This window comes from Chlorocebus sabaeus, chromosome 9, assembly GCF_047675955.1.
Source record: "Chlorocebus sabaeus isolate Y175 chromosome 9, mChlSab1.0.hap1, whole genome shotgun sequence".
In the NCBI taxonomy this organism is placed as follows: Eukaryota; Metazoa; Chordata; class Mammalia; order Primates; family Cercopithecidae; genus Chlorocebus; species Chlorocebus sabaeus.
Window position 1 is genome coordinate 84998956 of NC_132912.1, and position 27364 is coordinate 85026319.

The following is a 27364-nucleotide window of genomic DNA, read 5'->3' on the forward strand; positions in this document are numbered from 1 at the left end:
TAAATATGGGCCCTGCTGTCTGGCGGAATTTGTGTTTATGTCACTTTAAAAATACTATTTTTATTTGACAAACCATAACTGTTATATAGTTATGGGATACATTCTGATGTTTTGATATTTGTGTGCAGTGTGGAATTATTAAGTTAAACTGATGTCACTTTTGAAAGACTTCAAGTGACTAAACAAGGAAGACCCTACCTTGGTTAGGTTGGAACTAAACAAGGAAAAACATACAGCGTAAATGCCTTTCACAACCACAGATTCCTTTGGTCTTCAGATTCTCCATTCCATTACCCATTCTTCACTACTTTCTACACAAGGCTCAAGGTGCTCAGCACAGAACCTGGGCTCCTAATAGCACAGACAGTATTTTATATGTACATATAATATACACATAATACACACAAACACATGTATTTCCTAAAAGGAATTGTAGGAAAGGACCACAGTAATGTGAATTCCGTTTTTTTCCACCTTTGTTTGATTCTGTGGCTTTAATAGCTGATATACCATGCAAAAATGTAAAAACAAGTTGGAAACACAATTGATCACTTTACTCAGCAAAAATAAATCCACTTTCCATTATATTTCTGAGTTTTAGAATTTAATTATTCACTGTCGATCTGGAAATAGATGCCGAATCCTCAGAAAATACCACTTACAGAAAGGTATTACTATAAGAAATACAACTTCCTTGTGCAAAGGCTCTTTAAGTTACCAATGGTCTCTCAGTACGCAAATCGCCTTAGAATGCAGGGTAATGGTTATTTGAAGACATTTGAATACTCTCATCCATTGTGACTCTGAGTTAGGAAGCAGACAGTGGGGGTTAAGGAAAGATTGAGTATTGCCTTGATTGGAATTTCAAGAGAGGAAAGTCTAATCCCTTTCTTGTAAAAGACATCTCGGTGGATTTCAACTAACTTTGAGAAACGAATCAGAATACTGACTCAAACCAGAGCTAAAGAGAAAAGTGTTTTTTTGTTTTTTCTAAAAACCAGGTGTTGAGCTCCTTGGTAACCCAATATTGGGTGCGCGCGCGCAGAGTGGCCAGACCCCTCTCCACGCAGCTCTGGCTCTGTTCAATTCGGCAAGTGCACTCACGGCGGAACTGCCACCGGTATAACGTCTTGACGATGGGCTTCAGGGTTTGACACTCCGCAGCGCCACCAGCTCTGTTTTCTCCCCAAGTAAGCTACTCTCTACCTCGCGAGCAGCAGATCGCCCTATGCGCTCTACAATCCGTGGGGCGGGGAGACCTGGCGCTCACCCAGCGAACTCGACTGGTGCTGACGTCCGTTTAGGCCTTTAAATGTCTCTGTCCCTGGGCAACAGGGAACAGACTTTGTAGCAGTCACTTTGCCCAAGGGGAGACGCGTCTCTGCTTTTGCAGGCGGCAGCTCGGACTCCCCTCGCTCTTTCCAGCGCTGCATTTGCCTCTGTCTTTGCCTCGAGTTCCCCACAGCCTCTCCAGCGGGAGGCGCTTTTGGTATTCGTACCCCGGGCGTGAACCAACAGGACTCCTCATGCCCTGTGCTTTTTCAGTGGGTTCGAAGATCAGAGATTGCGAGGTGCGCTCGGTGATCGCTCAAGGAGCGGGGAGTTTACTCCCCCTGATTTTGGTAGGAAGTGATTTTTTTTTTTTTCCCGAGCTGGCGAAAGCGTCCTCCCCGCTCCTGAAGCTGCAACTTATTTTGGTTTCTTCTCAGTCCTGTGTGTGGTTATAACATCAAAGTTTTTCTCCCTTACCCTTCCAAAAATCTATCCTTTTAATCTTCCCCCCGCGCTGTCTCCGCCAGGCCTTCTCGCTGTGCGGTGAATGGATAGCTGGGCGCGCAGTGTGGCAGTGGCGGCGAAGACTGGCGCTATCAGGAGGAGCGAAAGGGAAGGATCTGCTGCTGGGGGCTCCCTGGGTGACCCTTTGCTAGGCGAAAAGAACCCAGTAAGGGCGCAGAAGAGGAGCCGGAACCTTCTGGGACCCTGGTGCCTGACACTGGATTTTGATCACCATCCTTGTGTGTCTCTGTCCCTTTTTTTCTCAATTGGTAACTAGTCGAGAGAGAAGCGCTTGGCAGGAGCTCTCTGCGGGACATAAGCTCCCTGGCTGCTCGGGATCCCTACGTCCGCTGCTGCGGAAGGAACAGAGGGGAGGACGCAAGCGGTTGCTTACTGGAGCCTGGAGGTAGGCAAGGGGGTGGGATCCTGATTCTCAGCCCAGATTCCAAAAGGGTGTCTGATTTCATGGAAACATTCTTCTCACCCTCATTTATCATCGCACACCCCACCCCCGCTTTTCAGATCCAGGTTCAGGCAAATCCTTGGCACCCTCATAAGGTGGAAGTTCCTTTCACAGCTCATCGCCTGAATGCCTTGCTCCTTACATATATATGTTTGTGTTGGGGGAATGTGAGCTTCTCTACAAGGAAGTTGATACCTTGTAGATTTTAAGAATGTCCAACTTGATTTTATTCAGTTTCTTAAAGGATGTGTTTCCTGTGGGCAAGAATTATGGGAAATAAATGTCAGTGTCATATACAACTGCAGTGGCAGCTCAGAAATCACCTTCATTGCCCCCGAAAAGTTTTCCCTATGCAACTTTTCTTAATGTCCACATGTAGTGAATGGAGACTTGGCTTGTTCCATTATATGTAAATGGGGGGGAGGGGTCACATCCTTATCTTTTAAATTGGGGGATATCAAAGACATTAGAGTTTCTCTCTTTTATCTCTCTCATCGTTATCTCTGTCTCTCTTTCTGTCTCTCACTTTCCCACCATCCTGACTTCTTTCCTTCTTTATCTTTTCTTCTCTTCCTTCTCTCCTTCCTTCCTTCCTTCCTCCTTCCCTCCCTCCCTCCCTTTCCTTCCTTCCTTCCTTCCTTCTTTCCTTCCTTCCTTCCTTCCCTCCTTCTTTCCTTCTTCTCTTTCTCTCTCTCATTTTCTTTCTTTCCATGTGCTGCTCATTAATAAATATAATGTGAATTTAGAGAGAATGGAACACTTTTGCAATATACACGGATGATAAAAGACTTCTTTCCTACCTTGCCTGAAGTTTTTCATTTAAGTATCTGATCCTTTTTAGTTTTGAGGTGATTTGGAGGATGACTGAACTAATATCTTGGGTGCAATTCAGCATGGTAAGATTTTGTATGTAACATGTTTAATTGTTCCCTACTCTTACACATTAGCTAATAACAGGAATTACATGAATTATTAGAAATGGCCCTTGATTTTTGGCAAACAATATTTTTGAACTGTGGGGAAATGTTAAAAATCAATATTACAATTTACGTGGCAAGAATATGGATTCATAGGTGAAAAGAGAGAGAGGCAAGTTAACCTTAAGAGAGTGGTTTAATGAAAAATCAGTGCCTGGAATTTCATATCTGCATACGATAATCAGTGAAATAAATGAACCCGTTAGTATTCGGATCTTGCAATACTTGGTTCCCTAAAGACACTACTGTACATTTTATTTCTGATCTCATTTGTTGTAGTAGAATAATATTAGATGGTTTTATCCACTTTTTCACACATGTGTGCTGTAGATTTCAGGATATCCTATAAAGCAGTGGGAGGCAAGGTCCAAGATCTGGCCTCAATAACATCTCTCCTCTATGAGGATCCCTTTGCATTAAACTGCAACTAGTGGAATCTGAAACTTGAACTGCTGCTGCTGCTTTGTGCTTGCTTGCTTTTTTATTTTATTTATTTGTTCTCTCTCTCTCTCTCTTTCTTTCTCTCTTGCTTCTGTACACTTGTAGCTTTCAGTCTGAACGTAAATCTCCCTCTGTGCAATGGCCCTTGTTACTTGTATTCTTCCCCTTAGGGCAGCTCACAGTTGGGTTGCCCTGAATTAAAATAAACTAATCCCCTGACAGTATAGTTTATACATTTCCTGGGTATATACTGTGTATGCCTAGGCTTCCTGCTGAGCCAGGTGTGTTGGAGGACATGGAGAGTATAGGGAGACCAGAGTACCATGAAAGTGGTGAGAGTAGGACAAAATTAGGAAGATGGACTGTACTGAAGGAGAATTAGGACAGTGTAGAAGAGGAGGAAATAAAGCAAAACTCTGAGCGGTGTGTGTTTGAGAGTGTATGTGTGTGTGTGTGTGTGTAGAAGATGGATTATCGTCAGCAGAAATCAACCTTATCTTAAATCTGCATGAGCAGGTTTATCTCAAAGGGCGGATTCTTCGCTTGGTAAATGCTTTGAAAACACTTGAGAATCCCAAGGAGGGAAGAAACAGCTCTCATTTGTAACTATTGACTTTCAAATAAACTCTTTAGTTCCAGGCTCTAGAACAGGTTTTCTCAAATTTTAGTGCCTGAAGATGCTTAACAATTGAGATTTACAACTCCTAACATGCAAGATATTGGTTCAAGGAGGTCCAATTAATTGCATATCTAACAGGATGTGTGATTCCAGTTCTCCTAGTTCAAGAAGTATTCTATGAAATTGACAGGCTTAGTATTAATGAACTTGATTTTTGTGAGGGAGGGTGTCATACTTGCATTTTAATGTAAAAACTTTCCCTAGTATTTATCTTCTTGAAATTTTCTTGTTTTCTTCTATCAATGCCATTATTATTGCCATGGCTGTCCTGTTAGAATAACAAAGTTTTATTATCATTTGTATATTTGCAGCCTTGAATGGTGGCCCTTTGAGATTTAAACTAGAAAGCACTAGTACTGAGGTGACAGAAATGTTTCAGCATTATTAAAATCTTAAGTTAAAAAAAAAATCAGTGTACTGATGGGTTTGGTTTGATGATAACTTTAAACATTATGATTATCACTTTCTCACTTGGATAGATACCAACTTTTTTATTTTTTATTCTCACCTTTTAATTTCATGTATTTATATATTTATCTTTTTCCCTACTAATGCAAAGCAGTTCAGGTCACTTTCATGAAATTATACAAAGAGAAAGTGAATTTAACAGTGCCTACAATCATTTTTTTTCTAGTACATCTCTTCATTTCCATTAATAAAACTTCACAAAGGTAACATAAAAGTGAAAGAGATGATTGATCACATTCTGAACCCAATGGTGAGTTAGGTCATTTTATTGAGCCTATTTTTGAAAATAACATCTCCATGAAATTCTTAATTTTTCCCACTCTTTCCAGCCTAAAGATGTTGGTCATTCATTACCGTGGTGTTCAATCTGTGTGATGTTCATTGACACTATAGTGTCAGAGTTCTAATTTCTGCTTTTTAATTTTCATGTACAGTGCTATTTTACAGAACATGTTTTTGTGATCGTAAGCATTAGAGTTTTCTACTAATTAAAAAGTTTTCCCAATAATAGTACAGCATCACATATCAATAGACAAAAAGAATATTGTATTTGCTTATTTTCTATAAATAACCACTTTACTCAACTGACATTTCCCAGTTGTCTTATGCTATATCAAAGTGTTGGCTGGCTTCTAGTTTAAACTATCTACATGTCGAAATTAAAAAAAAAAAATGCAGCTTGCATGCTTTAATGAAATGTCCTCTCTAATAATGCATGTAATGGAATAATATGAATTATAAGCTTATTCTTTATTTTTTTATTGAAACTCTAATAATCTCTTTTGATATTTGGTTGGTGTTACACTAAGAATTTGGAAACCTGGGGAAAAAATTAGGAAACTAGTTAAATTCTTGGAAAATAAACTTAACCTAAGAGAAGTTTGTTTTTGCTTCATATTAACCCCAAATCACAGGCGTTACGATTGATATATTGAGGTTGACACATAGTGACACAGCAATCAGAATTTCTGCCATAGTTCAAGGGCTTCTTTGTAAAATAATTACACCACTGATAGCAAACACAATCAATTTCTACATAAAAAAATACAAATAATTTTGTTTTGCTGTTCTAGAAATTCCTTTTACTTTCACATAGCCCCTTTCCCCATGGGGTGAGAGAGAGAGTAGTCCACAGGATGGCACTATTGTGATGCATAGTATTTTGAATAATTTTACCCTTGAGCCATCTTTAGCTACATTAATACTAATGGGAACATTGACTTTTCTCCAATGATAAATTTCTGACACTTTTTTTTCTTCAAGCCAATGGATATCTATCAGAAGGTGTTAGTGTCCATTATTGCCAAAGACTGCCTTTTAAAAAATAATCCCCCAGGAGGATCTAGTAGCCACCACTCCTATCTTCTCTCTCCTCATCCTCTGTGATCTGATGAAATTCATATTATATCTGTAGAATATATATATATAATAAATTGATTTCACATAAACCAGAAACATATTTTTCATTAACTATAATGTTATATATATTCTCATCCCTGTCCTATATTCATAGAATGAGAATGGGTCTTCTTCCACATACTACCTTTGCATTTACATTGAATTCATCCATGCTACCTAAAAAAATCCATTCACACTAATGTTGATTTAATGGATTCCTTAACAGGACTGATTTGTGTTTTAAAAGAGGATCACTAGAAGAAGACAAATCTTAACACACATGTCCCCTGAAGATTTTCAAGTCCTTAGACAAAATGAAAAAACAAAACAACAACAACAACAAAACCACAACAACCTAGTCTCACAAACCACAGCCACTTCTATGTAAGTCCAGTCCTATGACCTAGTTAAAGCCTGCATCTGTCTGATATCCCATGTCTGGGAGTGCCAGAGCCTATTCAAAGTCTTCAGGTACAAATAAGAAACAACTTGTATAGAAACTCACATTTTAACAACGAGAATAGGACATTAACATTAAAATATATATAGAACAGGAGGTGGAATCCAGGGACTAGTGATACTTCAGTGAGAACATGTTTGAAAATATGGAGAACAGCAGGTAGAATCCAGGGACTTAAGATGCTTCAGAAAGGTCAAACACATGTTAGATCCTCTCTCTTGGTATGCCATTTCTTGGTATGCCATTTGCTCAGTTTTATGAGTGGGATTAGACTAGAAGACACATCTGTGGTACAGACAGCAAATCCAAGAGGCAGGAGAAATCATGGTGCCTCGGTCCAGCCTGTATTTTCTTTAGGAATGGGAGTGGGAGTGGGGAGAGGACATTCGCCTGCAGGTTTCTGGAGGTTTTTCTTTTGCCAATGTGAGAAATTATTTTATGCTATGCCAACTAAAAGTTTGATTCCTGGTGAAAAGTGATTACTTTTCTTTAATTCTTAAAACTGTTTCATGATTGTCTTCTAAGAATTGTACTTCTTTGGTTACTTTACAGTGGAATTCTTATGGTTGATCAGCCATTTAATTTAAATAAAATATCTTACATTTTATGAAAAAATTATCTACACTAAGATGTTTCTGGACTGCATCATACAGCTGCGTAAAGTTGGGTAAAATTGAAATATTGGCCTATGCTTTAAAGATGAGCAAATCATTAGAAATGATTCATATAACTATGTTTTTTCACTTTTCTAAAGTTCTTATTTGTGAATGACTCAGTTAAGTCTCCACCTCTTTTTCAGTGTTGAATTCCTTTCAAGAGTGAAGCAAGGAAGAGAAAGGAAGTACAATTACAATTATAAATTTTGACTTAAGATGTTTAACTGTGGGCCAGGCGCAGTGGCTTATGCCCATAATTCCAGCACTTTGGGAGGCCAAGGCTCACTTGAGCTAGAGTTTAAGACCAGCCTGGGCAACATAGTGAGACCCTGTCTATATAAAATGTGTGTGTGTATATATATAAATATATATAACATATACACATATATATAGAGAGAGTATATTTATATTTAACTATGAATGATCCTTAAAAAGGGCTTTCAATGTCACTGTCTCATTTTTTATACATTCTTCAAATCAGAAAAATCACATATATGTAAGTATATATGTCCACATATACATATGTATGCTAGAGTTTTTTCCTATATTTATTGAACTTTTTCTTTTTTTATAATTACCACATGTACCCTTTTTCACTTTAACACGGCAGTCCCAAACTTTTTGGCACCAGGGACGAGTTTTGTGGAAGAAAATTTTTCACACACCAGGAGTGGCTGGGTGAGTGTGTTGTGGGGATGAGGGTATGTGAAACTCTTCCACTTCACATCATCAGGCATTAGTTATTAGATTCTCATAAGGAGTGTGCAACCTATATCCCTCACATGTGCAGTTAACAGTAGGGTTCCTGGGCCTATGATAATCTAATGCCGCTCTGAGTTCTGACAGGAGGTGGAGCTCAGGTGGTAATGCTGCCCAGCATTACCTGTCCCGCAGGTCACCTCCTGCTGTGAGGCACAGTTCCTAACAGAACATGAGCAGGTAACCCGTCTGCAGCCCCTGGGGTGGGGGACCCCTGCTCTATGGTGTATTCCACATTGCCAGCAAGGACAGACTTTTTTGAATAATTAATAAGTTATTAAATAATCTGTGGGCTTCACTCAAAATGCTTCTATAAAGAAATTTTTAAAAGGACAACTAACAAATAGGCATGTTAGAAACCCATGATATTCCAGTTTTTATTTCTTCTTTGCTAAAACATGTAAGTTAAATTCTATTCAAATTACTATCTCTACTGTATATTCTCATAGATTCCAATATGCTTAGGAGAGTAAAAATTGAGTTTAGCAATGCTGTGATTTAATAATTTGATGAATCAATGCAATCTAATTGCTGTTTAAAAATGGTTTTCTAACATAAACATAGTATATGTATATATTCAGAACAGTTTTTACTAATGCATTATGTATTAAATTAACATTTGCATGACATATCATGTTCTTTAAAATGGGTTCATAAATGTATGACAAAATTTTAAATTATTTTTAATTTTAAAAGACTTTACCTGCAAAGATGTATACATGAATTTGAGCTGATATCATTTGAGTTGTATTTTATATAGTATTATTTAAAAATGTTAGGAGCATCGAGTTCTTAAAACTTAATATAATTGAAAAATAATATATTAATTATTATACCACTGCTAGATTATATATTATTTATGGCTTTACAATATACTTGAAAACCTAGTACTTCATGTTTTTAAATGTCTTCTTATTTCTCTAAGAAACATTCTACTAAATTATTGAAAATGGAATTGGAAATTTTTAGGGTACAAATATTCAAATTTTATACTCAGAATTATTGTTTTCCTCCTAAAATTCTAAAAGTTATAATAAGTAAATATAATAATATAATAACTGAAATGTGACATTATAATCAATGGGTATTATGATTTGCTGTCTTTAAGGTTCTGAAACATGAATTAACTAAAAAAAAGTAAATACTTTAAACTTCTGTAGATGTGTATTCTTGCTGACCATTTTGTACAGATGTGAGGGAATATAATTTATTCTCTATTTTTATAACTAGAGCTATAAAACATATAACCTGCACAAATGCTTGTAACACATATGCAAAAAAAATAGTTTTTCAATAATACCTACAATTTCCAAGCTTCTCACAGTTATTCACTCTTTGAAATATGTTGTGTGTTGTTAGGTTAAAGAATGTTTTTCAATTGATATTTAGAATACATCTGGACCACTATATACTGATGACATTTGGCCTGTATTAAGGAATAACAAAACCATTTTTAAACATCCTATTTCCAAAAATAACAGGTTAAATTTGGTGAAACAGTACAGTGAATCTGTATTATTAATTGTGGGCATATGCTTAGGCAAGGGCATATTTGTTATTATAATGAAAATAGAGAAAGGGATGGGCAAGAAAGGAATAGTATTCCTACCCATCTCCAAATGGGAAAAGAAAGATTGTAGATTTGGGAATTAAGTCTTAGAAAAGGATACTAACTGTTCTAGGCAAACATTTAATTAATAAATAAAAAGTTGGCCAGTTCAGACTTACTTTAATGAGCTTCAAAATAATTTAAAATGATAGCATTCCAATTTAATAAATATTATATGTGACTTCTACATTAGATACTATATTTTCATCTGGAAAGCTATAGTTTTCTACATGATAAGTAATGAAAAACATGTATTAGAAATTTTTAATTATATATATTTATCTGTTCAAAATAGCTCCAAGTTAGAGAATTTAGATATTAAAAATAAATGAATTATGTTATAATTATTTTGTGCCAGTTATTACTTTAAGCACATTACATTTATTAACTCATTTGATTTTTGTAACTTTATAAACCCCTAGTATTTTCTAAACTTATTACTAGCTAGGCATGATATGTTCAGGAAAGTTTAAAACTTTGTCCCAAGTTTCCCAGTTAGAAAGAGATTGAGTGTGGATTCAAATCAAGGGTCCAGATACTGTGTTCTTGATTTCTAAGAGCTCTTGAGAGTATTTTAAACGAATACCACTTGTCATAATTTTAAGACTTTTGCTTGACGTTACTAAAGTTACCTCCAGCAGAATGTGATTGCTTATTGTCAGAAACAATTACGCTGTAGGTTTTTTAAAATTCTGATGCAGTTTTCACATGTATTATGTAAAAAAAACCTTAACTGGTGCTTCTATATTTTACATTCTAAGACATTAGTTTTGTTACTCCTTGATGCCTGTGGTTTTTTTCATTACAAGAAGAAATTCCTGTTTTTAGTATATAAGCCAAAAGAAATATTGGGTTTAGTACATAAAAATACGTGATTGCATTTTTTTACAAGTTATACAAGGTTTAGCTTATCCTAAAAAGAAAATTTCACCTTCATAGTACAGTGTTGACTCAGTTTATTTATGATCATGCTTTTGTTATGTGTTCATGAACATATTTAATTTTTTAACTTGGTTCCAAATCCCCTTGTGTTCCTTTTTGTTTTGTAAAGTGCATTCACAGGTCTTTCTAATTTTTTGTCATCATGCTTAAGCATATTCTCTGTATGCACTTTTATCCAGATTGGGATATTGTAGGACAAACAATTTTCTTTATGTCATGGATCTTAATGGGTTGATCTCTCATAGGCCTTTTTAGGTCAGTACACAACACTGGGCAATTTTACAAGGTCAGTAATTGGTTTTCCAGACTCTACTGTTTAGTTTCTCTAAAACTGGACATTTTACCTGAAGCTTCTGTGCTTCAGTTTCTTCACTGCTAATACCGCATGAGTATCACAAGACTTTAATGAGATAATTCAGGTAACATGCTGATGTCAGTGCTTGACACACAGTTCAGACCCTTTAAAAGTAAAGATTTTGAACGAGTGTTTTGGGGAAGAGTGGTAGAAAAGCATAAAATCAGATATGACTCCTTGGTAGTTTGATGTGTATACAAAGACCTTCTTATATAATCAAAGTGTTTGTCATGATCCTGAAAGGCAAACTATATGAATATTTATTTAAGTAAAAATTCGGCTGAAATTGTTAATTTTTCTTTCTTATTAGGACACTCCTAGGAATGTTCAGTTTCTCAGCATTAATAGATTCATAGACAAAAGACTACACCAAGTAACACTTGCGTTAAGTGCTATGAAAGGAGGACCAAGAAAGGATGACCTAAGTAAATTTTTCTGGTGAATGACTAGTTGAATTAAAAAATGAAACAAGAAGACAAAACATATTAACAAAAGAAGGGCAGTTTTACTGGTGTTCAATTTTTCAAAGCCTTCAAGTAGTTATAATTTAATAAAAAGCAATAAAATAGAAAAAATCCTAGATTCTTCTGGAATTGTATTTATTCTACATCACTAACTTGTTGAAAATTATTTGAAACGAAAGCATAGTTATTAGAAATAATTGTATTTCTTTTTATATACACTATATTTTATCTTGATTTCATTAGAATTACATTTATAGGATTTACATGCCTTCCTTTCTTCATTTTTCAAAACAAAGCAGTGTCCCTTCAGGCTCCTTTGCTACTCAGCAACATCAATTAAAAATTAGAGTAAAATTAACTGAAAAGTTTAGATGGAAAATAAAATCTCAGAATGTTCTAAAAGCTGATGACTGTGAAAGAGTGATTTGACTGCAGCCAAAATGTCTTTATCCAATGCTACTTTGAACTGAAGGATGTAATGTAATCAGAGTTTTCCCAATTTAAATGATCATTATCAGACAAATAATTAGGATAAAAATGGAAAGAAAGAGTACTGAAGAAGTTATTAGGTGATTTCACTCTAAAATAATGTAGAATCAATATCATTTATCTGGATATGCTTGCACTAATTGGTAGAAAGAGAATGTAAATGCAGCGGATTACCTTGCCCTGGAATTATCTGGTTATGTCAGATCTTACATTCAAGCTCATTGGAATGTTTGATGATACAATTCTACTGATACTAATTGGTCTACTGTTCTAGTCATTTGCTTTTGTGTAGTTTTTCAACAGCAAAAATATAAGCATGTTATTGGCCTTTTACAAACACACTGCATATTGTTTTAGAGTATTTTATTGTTTGCGGCAATTACAGTGAAGAGTATATCTTTCAAGTATTACCAATATGAGTATTCTGTAATGTAAAGTCTTAACCTGGGATCTGGTTATGCTCTCTTGATCTAAAACTTGTAAATAAAATCTCTCTGCTCTCCCACACACTCAGTGTGTAACGTGAGTAATGTGATACAGGAACAGGAAAACCATAGTAAATACTCCTTTTGGAAAGAAAAAGAAAGTTCTGTTTTTCTTTCATATAGGCATTTACCTATAAATGTATATAAATGTATATAAATGTATATAGGCATTTACCTATAAATGTATACCTATAAAGGTATATAAACTTCATATACCTGAAGTTTTGTTTATGTTTGCAAAGCAAGCAAGGTTGAGAGGCTGCTTATGAGGTCTATCTGGTTTTGTCTGCTCAGGGCTTCTTCAAGCTTAGTTACCATTTTAATGTATGAAGTAATACTATACTAAGTAATGTATTAATATAATAATGTCCTTAATATATTATAATGTATTACATTATAATACACGTAATGTAATAATGTTTTTAATGTATATTATACAATACTACATTAAATAATACTTTAATAGGTTTTACTAGCTATCCAGGCATCCCTTAGTCCATTCAAGTTGACATCTAAAATTAACCACCATACTGTCTGTTGTAGGGACCAAATATCAACCGTGCTAATATTCAGTGTTCTTAGCTATGTTTTATGACACTGGAAATCATTAGGTACAAATACTTCTCAAGTCAGCTCAGTGCACGGTGTTATCAATATGTCACTGCCACATGTCACAGGTTCCCATTCTCCCTGACTGTGATAAAAATTTTCTTGCTACCTTCGAACTGATTCATAGGTGGGTTTGTTAGGGACACATCTAATTTCATATTAGAAATTTCTGTATCACTCAGAGGGTTACTCTTTTTTTTTGGCTAATTTCAGCATAATACATTGCAATAATGAAAACTCAAAAAATAAAGAAAAATATATGATTAATTCTAAAATTGAAAGGTATAACTATTAATCTGTAGTCTGCAATTCATCCAGCTCCTTTTGATTTAAATAAAACAGACTGGTTTTTCCATTTATGAATTTACTATGAACATTTTTATGCCAGTATTTTTCTACCATACAATTATTTTACTAATATTAGGCAGTTTTCATTGTATCTATTGGTACAGCCTGGTATCAGGCTGAATTAGATTTACTGTTATAGTGTGTTGTTACTGTTTATGATTATTTAAAAGTGATTTTTCTGTCAATACTTGTCACTTGATTTTTGTCTTAAAAACTGGATTTTCTGCTTTTCTTTAAGAATGTGGAAAATTCAGAAGTAAGAGAGCAACTCTGCTGCATGGCGATGGTGAGCTGTAGCAGAGAAACTGTCATCCCACTTAGATACAGCATTCTGACTCCAGATTTCAGTTGTCACTGGTGACTCCATCTTAATCTTGGTACCCTGTCTCAATGTGGCATTGATTTTGCAGTATTACAAATGCAGCTTTCAGAAATATCTTTATCTATTTTTGTGCACCTTCTGAATTATTTTCCTTTTTATATGTGACAGGGTCTTGCTCTGTCGCCCAGGCTGCAGTGATGGAATGATCGTAGCTCACTGCAGACTCAACCTCCTGGGCTCAAATGATATTCCTTCTCAAATCAACCTAGGTTCATATGAATCTCCCAAGCAGCAAGGTTTTAGGTGCCAGCCACTATGATTGGTATTTTTTATTTATTTTTATTTTTTGGTAGAGACAGAATCCTACTATGTTGCCCACGCTGATCTGAAACTCCTAGGCTCAGTTGACCTTATTGCCTCAGCCTACAAGAGAGCTTGTATTATAGGTGTAAGCCACCATTATTTTCTTATGATAAATTTCTAGTGGTAGAAAGCTATTGGATTAAAGTATACATTGAAGAGAGGGTGCTAGTATACAATACATATATTTGCATTTTATTGCAGTAATATAAATTATCCCATTTATTGCTGTTTTACACTGTGTGTTTCTTAAAGGTGAGGTGAGACTGAGTTTAAAACTATGATTATTTTTCATTAATGTACCTTCATTTCTGAAATGACTTCATGACCTTTTTCAGTGTTTCCAATGAGTAAGTGATTTTCATTTTTTACTACTATTTTTCACAATTTGACAGCTTCAAGTTTTGATGGCTTATTTTCATATATGTAAGTTATATTCTTTAAATGTTGATGTCAAATCTGTTAAACTTTTTTTATTATAGTCACTGTTCTTAATTATTTGCATACAATTGTTTCACTGTACAATCATTTGAATATTCATTTATGATTTGTATTTTTAAGTCTTGTTTTACTGTTTCCAGTTGAGTTAATTATTTTAAAGGACATTGTCAGAAATCTGAGTTTTTATAATTTTCCAAATAACCCAATATCTAATGGCCATTTATTGAATGATTACATTATAAAATTAAAATGTGGCTCCAAATTAATGTTGAGAGCTTCCTATAAAAGGAAAATTATGCTGTTAGAAATAAATAATTTGCTGTTATTTGTATAGAACATCTTGTGTATTTTAATCAGATGGTATTAAACTGTCACCCTCCAACCAAGTAAACCTTGGTTGGCCAGTTATGACTATATATGACTGACTGGTATACTAGTTATTAATCAAATTAGACAAAAAGCTATAGAAATAAACCAAAGACTTTGGTTCATTTAAACACCTATGGTTTCAAGTTGATAGTACCCAAATAGTGACTAAAACACTTTAACAAACTGTATGTTATCAAACTTTTAACATCAATAGAAAATTTTATTTAAATTTAGATCATAGTAATGTTACAATTTTATGTGGAAATCACCTTCAGAAGGAAGGGTATTTTGAATTATTTTACTGTAGATCATTTCCGTTTTAATAGAAAATAGTATTAAAATGAAATGGTCTAACAAAAATATTTCTAAGTCTTGCTTTATCACTCATGCACTTAAAACAGTAGAACAAATTCCTTCTCATCAAGTACTTAGATAGCTACTTGGTTTTCTTTCCATTAAGGTAGAACTTTTTTATGTTTCACTGTGAAACCAAAATAACTGCTATAAAATTAATGAATATGTTTGAATTCATTACAATCTCTAAAAAGAAAACGAACATGTTTTAGGTAACATCGGTTCAAAGATTGAGTTTACTACACGCTTCCTGACTGTTAAGTGATATATATCTCACTTTTCAAATCTAAAATAAAATTTAAATCATAAACAAAGAGTACAAGAGTTTTGGTACTTTTTTTTTTTTTTTTTTTTTGAGATGGAGTCTTGCTGTGTTGTCCAGGCTGGAGTGCAGTGGTGTGATCACGGCTCACTGCAAGCTCCGCCTCCTGGGTTCACGCCATTCTCCTACCTCAACCTCTGGAGTAGCTGGGACTACACGTGCCTGCCACCACGCCCGGCTAATTTTTGTTTTTGTATTTTTTAGTAGAGATGGGGTTTCACTGTGTTAGCCAGGATAGTCTCGATCTCCTGACCTTGTGTTCCGCCCGCCTGGCATCCCAAAGTGCTGGGATTACAGACGTTACTTTTCTTTTAGTTTTAAATGGCTAAAAATGTATTCAGTAATTGAAAGTTGCTTCAACACTTGTCCTATGAATGATTTGCGTCTTTTCTATTTTGCTTTGAGCTACGTGGCCAGCACTTTCTAGAGAGTAAGACAAAAATAATACTAGGGACTTGTATGAACTTTCACAGACTCATTTAATACACTTAGTTTGTAGGACATTTGCAAATTTATAAGAGCAGAAAAAGAAATAGGGATCATTATCACCATTATCACAAATAATTATCCTTATGTGTGAACTTTGCGTTGCATCTTGTTTGCTTTCTGGATGTTCTTTGAGTGAAAGGGAAGGAGGATGTGGATATTTAATACAGAGCATACTTGTTTGAAAGTTGAATGTCTAGAAGTGAATAATCAGTTCACATATTATAAGGTGGGGCATGTATTCGAAAGTCTGAAAGTGGTGTATTTCTCAATTATGTTTTTTGTTGGTGCTGCCTCTATGGAGTCCAGGTAACCTGATGTGAATATTCACAGATACCTAGGAAGCCTGGATCACAAGGTGGCAAAGAAAGGCTATAGTGTCACCAGTTCCCTTCAAAGGATTTGCATAATTGAGCCAAGAATAATAACTTTTATTTGGGGCTTAAATAGAAGGTAAAGAGAAGGTGGTTAAGACACATGAGGCAAAACTAATAATGCATTACTGACTGAACACGGTCTGGAGATTCCACAATTAAGATCTGGGGAGTGCTTGCAGCGAGCCGAGATTGCGCCACTGCACTCCAGCCTGGGCGACAGAGACTCCGTCTCAAAAAAATAAAAAAAGAAAAAAGATCTGGGGAGTAAATATGTATTGGAGAGTCTCAGCTTTTCTGACAGGAAGATAGTATCCTTATAGAGTAGATTGAGAATATCATCCCATAGCTTATTTAATAATAAAGTTTGTATATCATGTCAATTATAAAGTGTGAATATTTGAAGTTTATGAAATGGTATGGGAACCATGCAGATACATTAAAGGCAATGCTCAGAATTTGTAGGAATTACACTAGGTTGCTAAGACATAGATTAGTGTAGCTGGCTTGAGACCTCTAGAATTTTTATTTCTTTTGAAAGAGATTTTGCCATTGGCACCATTCTGCTATTCTGCATAGCACAGTCTAAAACATGTGTTGCTACTTTGAGAGATTTTGCTTTCATAATCTCAATAAAAACTTTGCATATATATGATTCACTTTAAATAAAACCTTATATTTTGAAGGTTTTAGGTTTGCCATAAAATTTTAGTATTATGGGAGTTATAAGAATTTTCTTAAAATATCTGATTTTGTTCTTCTAATAAGATCTTACACAACTGACTAAAAATATGAGTATATACAGCAGTCCACCCTTTCCTGTCTTTTTATAACACACTCTTTTGGACGTGCCATATTCAATTTTAATATTCAGGAAACACTTTGGCATAATAGAAAATGAAAAATCTAACTTCAGAGTCTTGGACTCTTGACTCAGCTCCATCTTAATTTTTTATTTGATAATTAATTATCATATGTATTTATAGCATACAATATTATGTTAAGATACATGTATACATTGTGGAACATTTATATCAAGTTAATTAATATATCTTTCAACTCACATATTTATCATTACTTTATGGTGAGAACACTTAAAATATACTCTTTCAGCAATTTTGAAATATATAATACATTATTATTAACTATAATTACCCTATTGCTCAATAGATCAGTAGGACTTATTTCTTCTATCTAGCTGAACCTTGTACCATTTGACAAATACATCTTCTTTTCCTGTCTAACCTGCCTCCTCCAGCCTCTGCTAACCATCATTCTACTCTTTACTTCTATGAGTCTGACATTTTTCAGATTTCACATGTAAGCGAGATCATGATGGATTTGTCTTTCTGTACCTGACTTATTTAATTTTACATAAGATCCTCTAGATTTTTCCTTGTTTTCACAAATGACAGAATTTTCTCCTTTTTAAAGGCTGAATAGTATTCCACTGTGTGTATACACTATAAATATGTATATATAGTTTTCATTATCCATTCATCCCTTGATATGCACTTAGATTGTTTCCATATTTTGGCTATTGTGAATAATGCTGCAATGAACATGGAAGTATTGATATCTAGTCAACATGCTGATTTTAACTCCTTTGAATATACACCCAGAAGTAGAATTTCTGGGTCATATAGTAATTATATTTTTTTTATTTTTGAGAAACCTCCCTTCTGTTTTCCATAATGGCTGCATTAATTTACATTCACACCAACATTTTACAAGTGTTCTCTTTTCTTCAAATCCTCACCAACACTTGTCTTTCATTTTTTTTGTAATAGCCATTCTAAGATGAGTCAGGAGAAATCTCATTTTAATTTGCACTTCCCTAATCAATGGTGATATTGAACACCTTTTAATATCCCTACTGGCCATTTGTATGTCTTCTTTGGAGAAATATCTGTCCAGGTCTTTTGACCATATTTTTTAACAGGGTTATTTGTTTTATTGTTATTGAGTTGAGTTCCTTGTATATTTTGTATATTAGCTCTTTATCAGACATACGATTTTCAAACGTTTTCTCTCAGTCTGTGAGTTGTCTCTCTTCCCTCTGTTAATTGTTTTCTTTGCTGTATAGAAGCTCTCTGGTTTGATGTAATCTCATTTGTTGTATGTGTGTTTTTGGTCATATCTAAGAAATCATTGCCCAAACCAATGTCATGGATCAGCTTTGTCTTTTTATTAGCTGTTTAATCTCAGCCTCAGTTTCAAATTTAAGAAATGAAAAGCCTAACTGAAATGATCTCAAATATTTCTTACAACAATGAGATTCTTTGATTCTACAAATGTGCTTTTTTATTAAAGAATATCTTCTCTTTTGGTAACTTGCATGAAGTGCTTAGGTATAATTTCACTCTTTTTAGCTGAAATATCATATTGAGTTTAGGTGCCTTAGACAACCACCCAATTGTTCGTTTAGATGTTGTAGTGACAGATTTCTGGTAAACTGTTTAATGTGGGGTTTTTTGTTACCCCATAAACACTCAGATCTTTAGACATTTTGATGACGAGCAAGTTTGACTCTGGGGGTATAATTGAGTTTTCAGTGAGCACTGTCAAAATAAATGTTTAACCACACCCTTCAACAGATTAACTGTTAAATTTTCAACAGTATCTTTTAAGTTCTTAAGTAAATAAAACAGAAAAGTCTTAGCCCTTTATTTAAATAGCTTTAAGATTTCAAATAGCTTGCTTTATTTAATGAAAGCTTCAAAAACTTGAAATGACTAGTACTTATCCTTTATCATCTACCAAAATGTTATTTCTTCCAGCTTTAACACTCTCTGTAACTGAGATTAGAAGTTAAAGTGAGATAAAAACCAGTGAGTCAAAGCGAAGCTAAGTCATTAGAATAGTTTTTTTCTCCTTTCTGTCAACTGAACATGTAAATAATCACATGGAACCTAAGGGTATATAACCTGTATCACAGTGAATAATGAATGATTTAGTTCCAATTAAGAAGTTTCCTTTTAAAAAGAACACATTTAATGGCCCTCATGCATAAATTAAAGTTAGTTTGAAAACATGGTTTTGTTAAACAAATTTAAACTGCTTTTCCTTCACTTCTGAGGAGTTGCTGATACTGACTGGCCTTCCAGCTTTTAGAGCTTGCAACTTCCTCTTGATGTAGTCAGCCATGAAATCTGCATCTGATGGATTCAAGTTAGGATTTTGTTGTTGTTGTGCTTGGCCTTATAATTACCTAAGATATATCTCTGGAAGTTTTCAGTATAAAATTCACAAGGTTTGAAGAACACATTCTATTTTGCCTATTATTTAAAAATAGCTTCATTTTTTTGCTCCTTATTATGACAGTTTAAATATTGTTTACAGAGCTATTTCTACTTGCTTTTCTATTACAGTTAACAATATATGGATCAGATATTTATTTTCTAAATATTACCTTTACAGAACAGTGCTTTTCAGAGCAATTCCACACGAAATATCTGTGTGCAATTGTAACCTTATGTACCATATGAAGTGTTGACTCATTTTATGAATTATTTATCATTTTATGCATACCCCTGAGCATAAGTCTAATGTTAAATAAAGACATAGCACTATTTTGATTTTTTTCAGATTTTTGATATGTATTATTCTTGCATATACTATGTTATGGAGAGTGTACATTAACTTGAATATTTGATTATATAATATTTTTATACATAAATGAAGATGTCTTTCATTTTGACATATGATTCCAATAGTTAGGTACACAGAAAGATATAAAGATCTGAACAGTGGACACAAATTTTAGTAATACCTAAGAGTACCTAACAGTACTTTACAGATTATTAACAATTTTTCCATATTTGACATCACATGATTACCATGAGAGCTATGAGATGTTAAGGAAGGTATATTTATAGCTATTTATGAATATAAAGACCATGGTTTGAAAGCATAGTGCATGCCCATCTTCATACAACTTGTAATGCTAGAGCAGCCTCTGAATTTCTCATCTCTTGTCATCCGGTGTAGTATGGTTTGTATATCATGCAATACATTTAGATTGGTTACACTCATCTGAAAATGCAAATACTCTCTCATCTGTTTTTGCACATATAAGAATTACAACTCTTCCCAATCAGGTCAGATGTCATTTTTACTCTGGAATAGCCAATAGTGAAGCATTTAGAAATGTACACAAGTCGAGAAACAAAAAGAAAATTACTCAAATATTGTGTGTATATATGTGTATGTGTTATATATATTTATATATATAACACACACACACATACGTATGTATAGTTCCATAGACAATCGTTTTTGGATTAACAGAAATTAACTCTTCTGGTCTTAAAGCTTGAAACTTACATTTGTTTTATCTGAGTTCCTTCCTCAGGAAAGGATCCCCAGGCCTCTCAGAACATATCAAAGAACTGAAACCAGATTATTGCATCCAGACAATGAAATGCCAGGACGTTTCTTCATCATGATTGCTTCCTTATCCCACACTAAGCTCCTTTTATTCTCATACATAGTTACATTTCTTTCCTGCTATATAAACATCTAAGTTTTAGTCAGGGAGATGTATGTGAGATTGATCTACCATTTCCTTGGCTGCAGGACCTGATTAAAGTCTTCTTCCTTGGCAATAGTCATTGTCTTGGTGATTGACTTCCTGTGTGGTGAGCAGCAGGATCTAGACAGAACCCCTGGTGTTTTGGTAACAGATATATACCAATTATTTATGAATATCTATAGCTTGAAGTAAATTCATGTGAGAAGAGATCTAATTTTTACCTAGTCAAGGAAGAGTCTCATCTGCTTTAACACATTTTCTGCCCTACCCAATGAAGAACAGAAAATGTGTTAAAGGAGATGATACTCTTTCTTGAGTCCTGGAACATAGTTCATTTCTAATTCTTTTGCCTCTTCTCCCTGCTGCCTTTTATTCTCTCTCTTCTCCCCTCTTCCCCCTCCCCTTACCTACGCTTCCTTTCCCCTTCCCTATCTCTTCCATCCTCCCTTTCTTCCTTCCTTCCTCCAAATTTTGGAGTGCCTATACTGTTTTACAAATTATATTAACTTGCTGTTTCTCTTCTGCGAAGTTTGTAATTGTTTTTAGTCTCTTATCAGTCCAATTTATACTCTGTGTGTAATCCATTATTATTTCTACATTCATAGATGCTCCCATCTTTATCTACAAGCCAAAGGTTTCTTGAAGATTTAGACTCAGGTTTTGTCATTTGACCAGTAGGCACTTTTGCTTGGATAGTTTTATAAATGACTCAAATTATAAAGTCTAAAATAGTATTCAGTATTCTCTCTGTCTTTCTCTTTCTCTCTCTCTCTCTCTCTCTCTCTCTGTATTTTGTAACTTAATTATTCAGTTTGTCATCTGCCTTTCATTCAAGGAACCTCAGAGTTATTTTCTACCTATCTTATCCTTATATCTAGTCAGTATATGAATTTTTAAATACTATCTGAAGATTTTTCTTAAATGAAATTCTTTTTTATTTCTGCTACCTTAATTCAACCTTAATAATTTCTGTGATATGTTTAACAACTTCCTATTTTTTTCTCAATTTTATTCTCCATATCATTGTCATAATTTATCTATAAATTCTCTATCACCTCTATCTTGCAACCATTACTATTTCAATCCACCGAATTAACATCACTTACTTCTATTTGTTTATAGCATATTGTATAAAAATCCTAGTCTTGTATATAAGTCTGCATAGTCTAGTTTAAATCTAATTATCATGGCTCCTATATCTTTTGTTATTCCTGTTTACCTCTCTTCTTCAACAACTAGTGACTTTCCACCAAATTCACACATTTCAATGTGACTTTGGTTACCTTGTTTTTGTCATATTCTCCTCTAATTATCTTACTATACTTTCCTCCTATAAGATTCAATTCAAATACCAACTCTTACTGAAAACTTTTCCTAACTTCTCAGGATATAATTCAATATATAAGTGTATCTGTTTCCACACCATTCCATTCACAACTCTCTCATAGTACTTCTGCATTTTATTGTAATTCTCTTTGCCAAATTGATCTCCTAATATACTGAGAGCTCTCTGGAAGTAGGAACTGTGTATAATTGCTCTGTGAGGTTCTTGTTCATGGAGCATTGTAAAAGCTCCTAGATCATTTATTGCGTATGGTTTAGTGAAGAAATAGGAGGGCATGGAAAAGGCAAAAGAAGCTAACTTTTCTCTTTTGTTACCCACAGACCTCAGGTGAGGTGGGAAACTACCATAAATATGACTGAAAATATCTCTATCGCTACTTCCAGACTGTCCATAGGATGGAGGTAATAAATAAATTTAAAAAATCAAGAAAAGAAAAAAAAAAAAAAAAGGAAAAGGGCAATGTAGCTTAGTGGAAAGCATAAGAACCTGAAATTTATAAGACCTGGGCACTGGATCTACAATAGGGTTCAATAACCAATAGCATATTGTGTAAAAATCCTAGTCTTGTAAGGACACTTTGTGAAGTGGGCCCTATTTAATGCTAAATAGAAACCGACCTGGATTGCTCTGGTCTTAACTCAGATCAGGAAGGACTTTAATCGTTGAACAAATGAACCCTTAATAGCGGCTACACCATTTAGGATGTCCTGATCCAACATCGGGGTCGTAAACCCTATTGTTGATATGGACTCTAGAATAGGATTGCACTCTTATCCCTAGGGTCACTGATCCTGTTGATCGAATTATTGGGTCAATGTGTAATAACTCACACTAGTGCGATCTTAGTTTAAGTCGTTTCGGAGGTTGAATTACGTTCCAAGTTCACCTCAACCAAATTTGTGTGTGTGTGTGTGTGTGTGTGTGTGTGTGAGTCTCACTCTGTTGCCTAGGCTGGAGTGCAGTGGCGCAATCTCAGCTCACTGCAAGCTCTGTCTCCCAGGTTCATGGCATTCTCCTGCCTCAGCCTCCCGAGTAGCTGGGACTACAGGTGCCCGCCACCACACCTGGCTAATTTTTTGTATTTTTTTAGTACAGATGGGGTTTCACTATGTTAGCCAGGATGGTCTCGATCTCCTGACCTCGTGATCCACCTGCCTCGGCCTCCCAAAGTGCTGGGATTACAAGCGTGAGCCACCGCGCCTGGCCACCCCAACCAAAATTTTTAAAGCAGGGATGATACATTGGAGCCTGTTGGCTTGTTTGAATCTTTATTTGCATTAATGAATTAAAGTTCTATAGGGTCTTCTTGTCTTACTTATTTACACATGCCTCTTAATAGGTAGTTCAATTTCACTGGTTGAAAGTAAGAGACAACTAAATCCCATTGTGGCCATTCATACAAGTCCCTATTTGATTATACTACCTTTGCAAGTTCAGGATACCGTGACCCTTAAACATATGGAACTGAGCAGGCAGTGCCTCTAATACTAGCAATGCTAGGGGTGATGTTTTTGGTAAACAGACGGGGTGAAATTTGCCGAGTTTCTTTTACTTTTTGTAACCTTTCCTTAGAGCATGCCTGAGTTGGGTTAAAATAAAGATAATAAGATGTCTATTAATCATTTGTTAATATTAGGTTGTTAACTGTTAGTGAATTATTCTGGTCTAATGTAAGCTTATGCAATGGAGAATGTCTTAATGTTACTTATACTAACATTATTGTTTCTACTGAATAATAAATTAGTCCAATGTAATATGAGGAGTTCAACAGGGTGATTAGAAATGAAGGTAGTCAGATGTTGAGCTTAAATGCTTCCTTAATTGGTGGCTGCTTTTAGGCCAACTACGGTGGTAAAATCTGTTACTCTCTATGGGACGGTTATTTTCTAATATCTAAAGAGCTGTCCCTCTTTAACAGTTAAACTTACAGAAGGAATAAGTAATTCTGTGGGTAAGTTTAAAGTTGAACTACAATTCTATCTTGGACAATCAGCTATCACCAACCTCCATAGGCTTGTCACTGCTACTCATGGATCTTCTCACTATTTTGTTACATTAGATGAGTGTACTCTTCTAGCTGTTCTTGAGAAGCTCATCTGTTTGGGGGACTTGGCTAGAACTCTTGGTGTGAAGTTTTTTCTAGTTAATTCATTATTCAAAAGATGCAAGAGTTTGTCTTTGCTTTTTGGTGCTTGATATAGTTCTTTCATTGTTCCCTTACGGTACTATATCTATTACACCAGAATAAGTAATTTCTATCTCCTACACTTTTGTCTAGGGTAAATGGTTTGATTTAAGTAGTTCTAATAATACTTTTTAGCAAGGTTTGGAGCTAGAGCTGGCTCAAAGTGATCAGGTTGTAATGAAATCTTCTGGGTGTAAGCCGAATACTTTGGGTTAAGCTACATTTTGGTTTATCCAGGCGCACTTTCCAGTACACTTACCATGTTATGACTTATCTCCTCTATATGTGTGTAGACAATTATTAGTAATAGTGATTTCTAGAGTACTACTTGAGGAGGGTGATGGGCATTGTGTGCGTGCCTTATGGCCTTATTCAATCAAGCATTCTATTCTTGATTTACTACTAAATCTTCCTTGAACCTTCAGATTTCATGAAGGTTATCATAAGATTTTTCTGGATGTAGAAAATGTAGCCCATTTCTTATCATCCCATGGGCTACAACTTGACCTAATGTTTTAATGTGCACACTTGTGCTTACTTTATGCTTTTTTTTAGGGTTTGCTGAAGATGGTGGTATATAGGCTGAATGACAAGAGATGGTTAGGTGTATTGGGGTTTATCGATTATAGAACAGGCTCCTCTAGAAGGATATAAAGCACTGCCAAGTCCTTTGAGTTTTAAGCTGCTGCATGTATTCTAGCGAAGAGTCTTGTTAATATAACCGTTTGGGTTTGGGGCTAAGCAGAGTGGGGTTTCTAATCTCAGTTTGTGCCTTAGCTGTTGTGTCCTCAGGACATTAAAGTAACTTCCGTGGTACATTTTATTTCAGCTGGAGTTTTTTTGCGATTTAGCTGGAGCTTAACTTTATTGAGTGCAGACCTGAAACACTCTTTATGCCGAGTTTTATTAGCTTGGGTTAATTGTGTGGCCGCGGTGGCTGGCACAAAATTTACCAGCCCTAAATATTAGTATAGTTTAGTCATACTTTCACTTATTGCTTAAAATGTATCACTGCTGTTTCCCGTGGGGGTGTGGTTGAGCAAAGTGTTATGAGCTGTGTTTATACGTGCTTGATACCTGCTCCTTTTGACCCAGGTGATCTGGAGGGCATTCTTACTGGGGCGGGGATGCTTGCATGTGTAATTTTACTGAGAACTCATAAAAAGGCTAGGACCAAATTTCTATGTTTATGGGGTTGTGTGGACCCATCTACGCATTTTCAGTGCCTTGTTTAAAACAATTAAGCTACATTAACTGGATGAAAAACATTTGAGTGGTATTTTGAAATACTAGGGGGATGTCAACATCTTGTTGGGTATAAATCTAAAGTGGTCGTTTATAGTCCTGGAAGTTTAGGGCCTTTAAAATAGTTGAATTAGCAGAGGTTTTGGCTGAGGGGCGACATGTAGTTGAAGTTATATTTGATTTAGGACTATAATATCTGGGATACACACTTTTCAGAGAAGGATACTTGAAATATTATATAAGTATTAGGACCGAAATTTAGTTAACATATAAATTGGAGATCTTATTTGGTTGGAGAGTATCAGGATTTTTTAGAAAATTACGTTAATCGAGGGGCTAGTGTTGGAGTGTTCACGGTTAAATTATGATTTTTAGAGCTCAATTTAAGTATCTTGTTTTTGGGGGTCGGCAAGAGTACCTCTTACCTAATTTAACAATAAAGTCAGAGATTAGGGGAGGGCGGATTTTCGGATTTAATCGGAAGCAGCCCTTTAAATGGTGCGTGAACGTACGTGTGTGCGCGAACGTCTATTGATTGTTACGCCCTTCAAGCAGGAATGAATTAGCATATTACGGTTGGGTATGCTGGCTCAGAATATTCAAGATAAGTCCAGCTACAATCGATTCCACAGGGACCAGGCTCCCGCCATGGTAAGTGGCAGCATCCCGAAAATTAAAATATACCGAATGCGTGACAGTGCTCCCATGACTAGTTCTTAGGGCGATAGTCACTAGTACATTGAGACACAAAGTTTGCAAATATTTTCCCCCAGTTTGTAGGTTGTCTCTCCACCCTCCACCCTCCTGTTTCCTTTGCTCTGTGCAAGCTTTATAGTTTTAAGTAATCCTGTTTATCTATTTTTACCTTTTTTGCCTCTGCTTTTGCTGTACAAACTGAATCCTAAAAAACCTGATTATCATAGTTAAAAGATTTATTTTTATCATATTCCAAATAGTTTAAAATGCTTTTGCTGGTTTGTTTGACATAATGGCATCAGGTATAACGTGGCATAATATCATACTATCACTCTCTCACTTAAAAATCAAAATGTAAAAAATGTAATTTTTAAATATGGCAGAAACGTACATTAAAATACATTAAATGGTAAATAACAGATTGCTGTTAAGCTCACATATAATCATGCCTTCCTTTTATAATACTTTGATCATTATAAAGTGATTTTTATCTCATATTATATTTTATAATAACCTATGGGATAGCTGGAGTAGATATTATTTTCTCTGCCTTGCATGTGCCAAAAACGAGAGAGGGAGAGAAGTGGAGTTACTTTCTCTGTATTACAAAGACATAATGGTGCAGAGTTGAAACTTTACTCTTGTTTGAAATACTTTACAATTTTTCTAAAACATAGTGAGATCTAGGGACTGAGTGTTATACCCAGCCCTGTTTGAAAATTTCTCAGGATATTGGTTCATCTTTTATTAAAACGAACAAACAAAAGTAGGATAAAATTAAGAAAAGCAGAATGTTTTGGTAGGATTAGGATCTCAAAATAATTATCTCTAAGCCAATCAAGTGTTAAATTATTTTTCTTGCTTTATTTTTAATTCTATTATTTTTGCTGTGTCTATATGGTGGTGTAATAACCTGAGAAAGATGGTTCTAATCACACATGTACTAATCACAA

The 27364-nt window shown here is 34.9% G+C and overlaps 1 protein-coding gene across 3 annotated transcripts in view; it reads left to right on the forward strand.

The window, feature by feature from the left end:
- Positions 1–642: 642 nt before the first annotated feature.
- PCDH15 (protocadherin related 15) overlaps positions 643–27364 on the forward strand; it is a 1804329-nt gene continuing 1777607 nt past the window's right edge. For 2 of the 3 annotated variants that reach the window (XM_038008761.2, XM_073019145.1), the window contains exon 1: positions 1201–2182. The gene's annotated coding sequence lies outside the window, so the exon portion shown is untranslated. The other variant, XM_073019143.1, reaches the window with a different exon arrangement.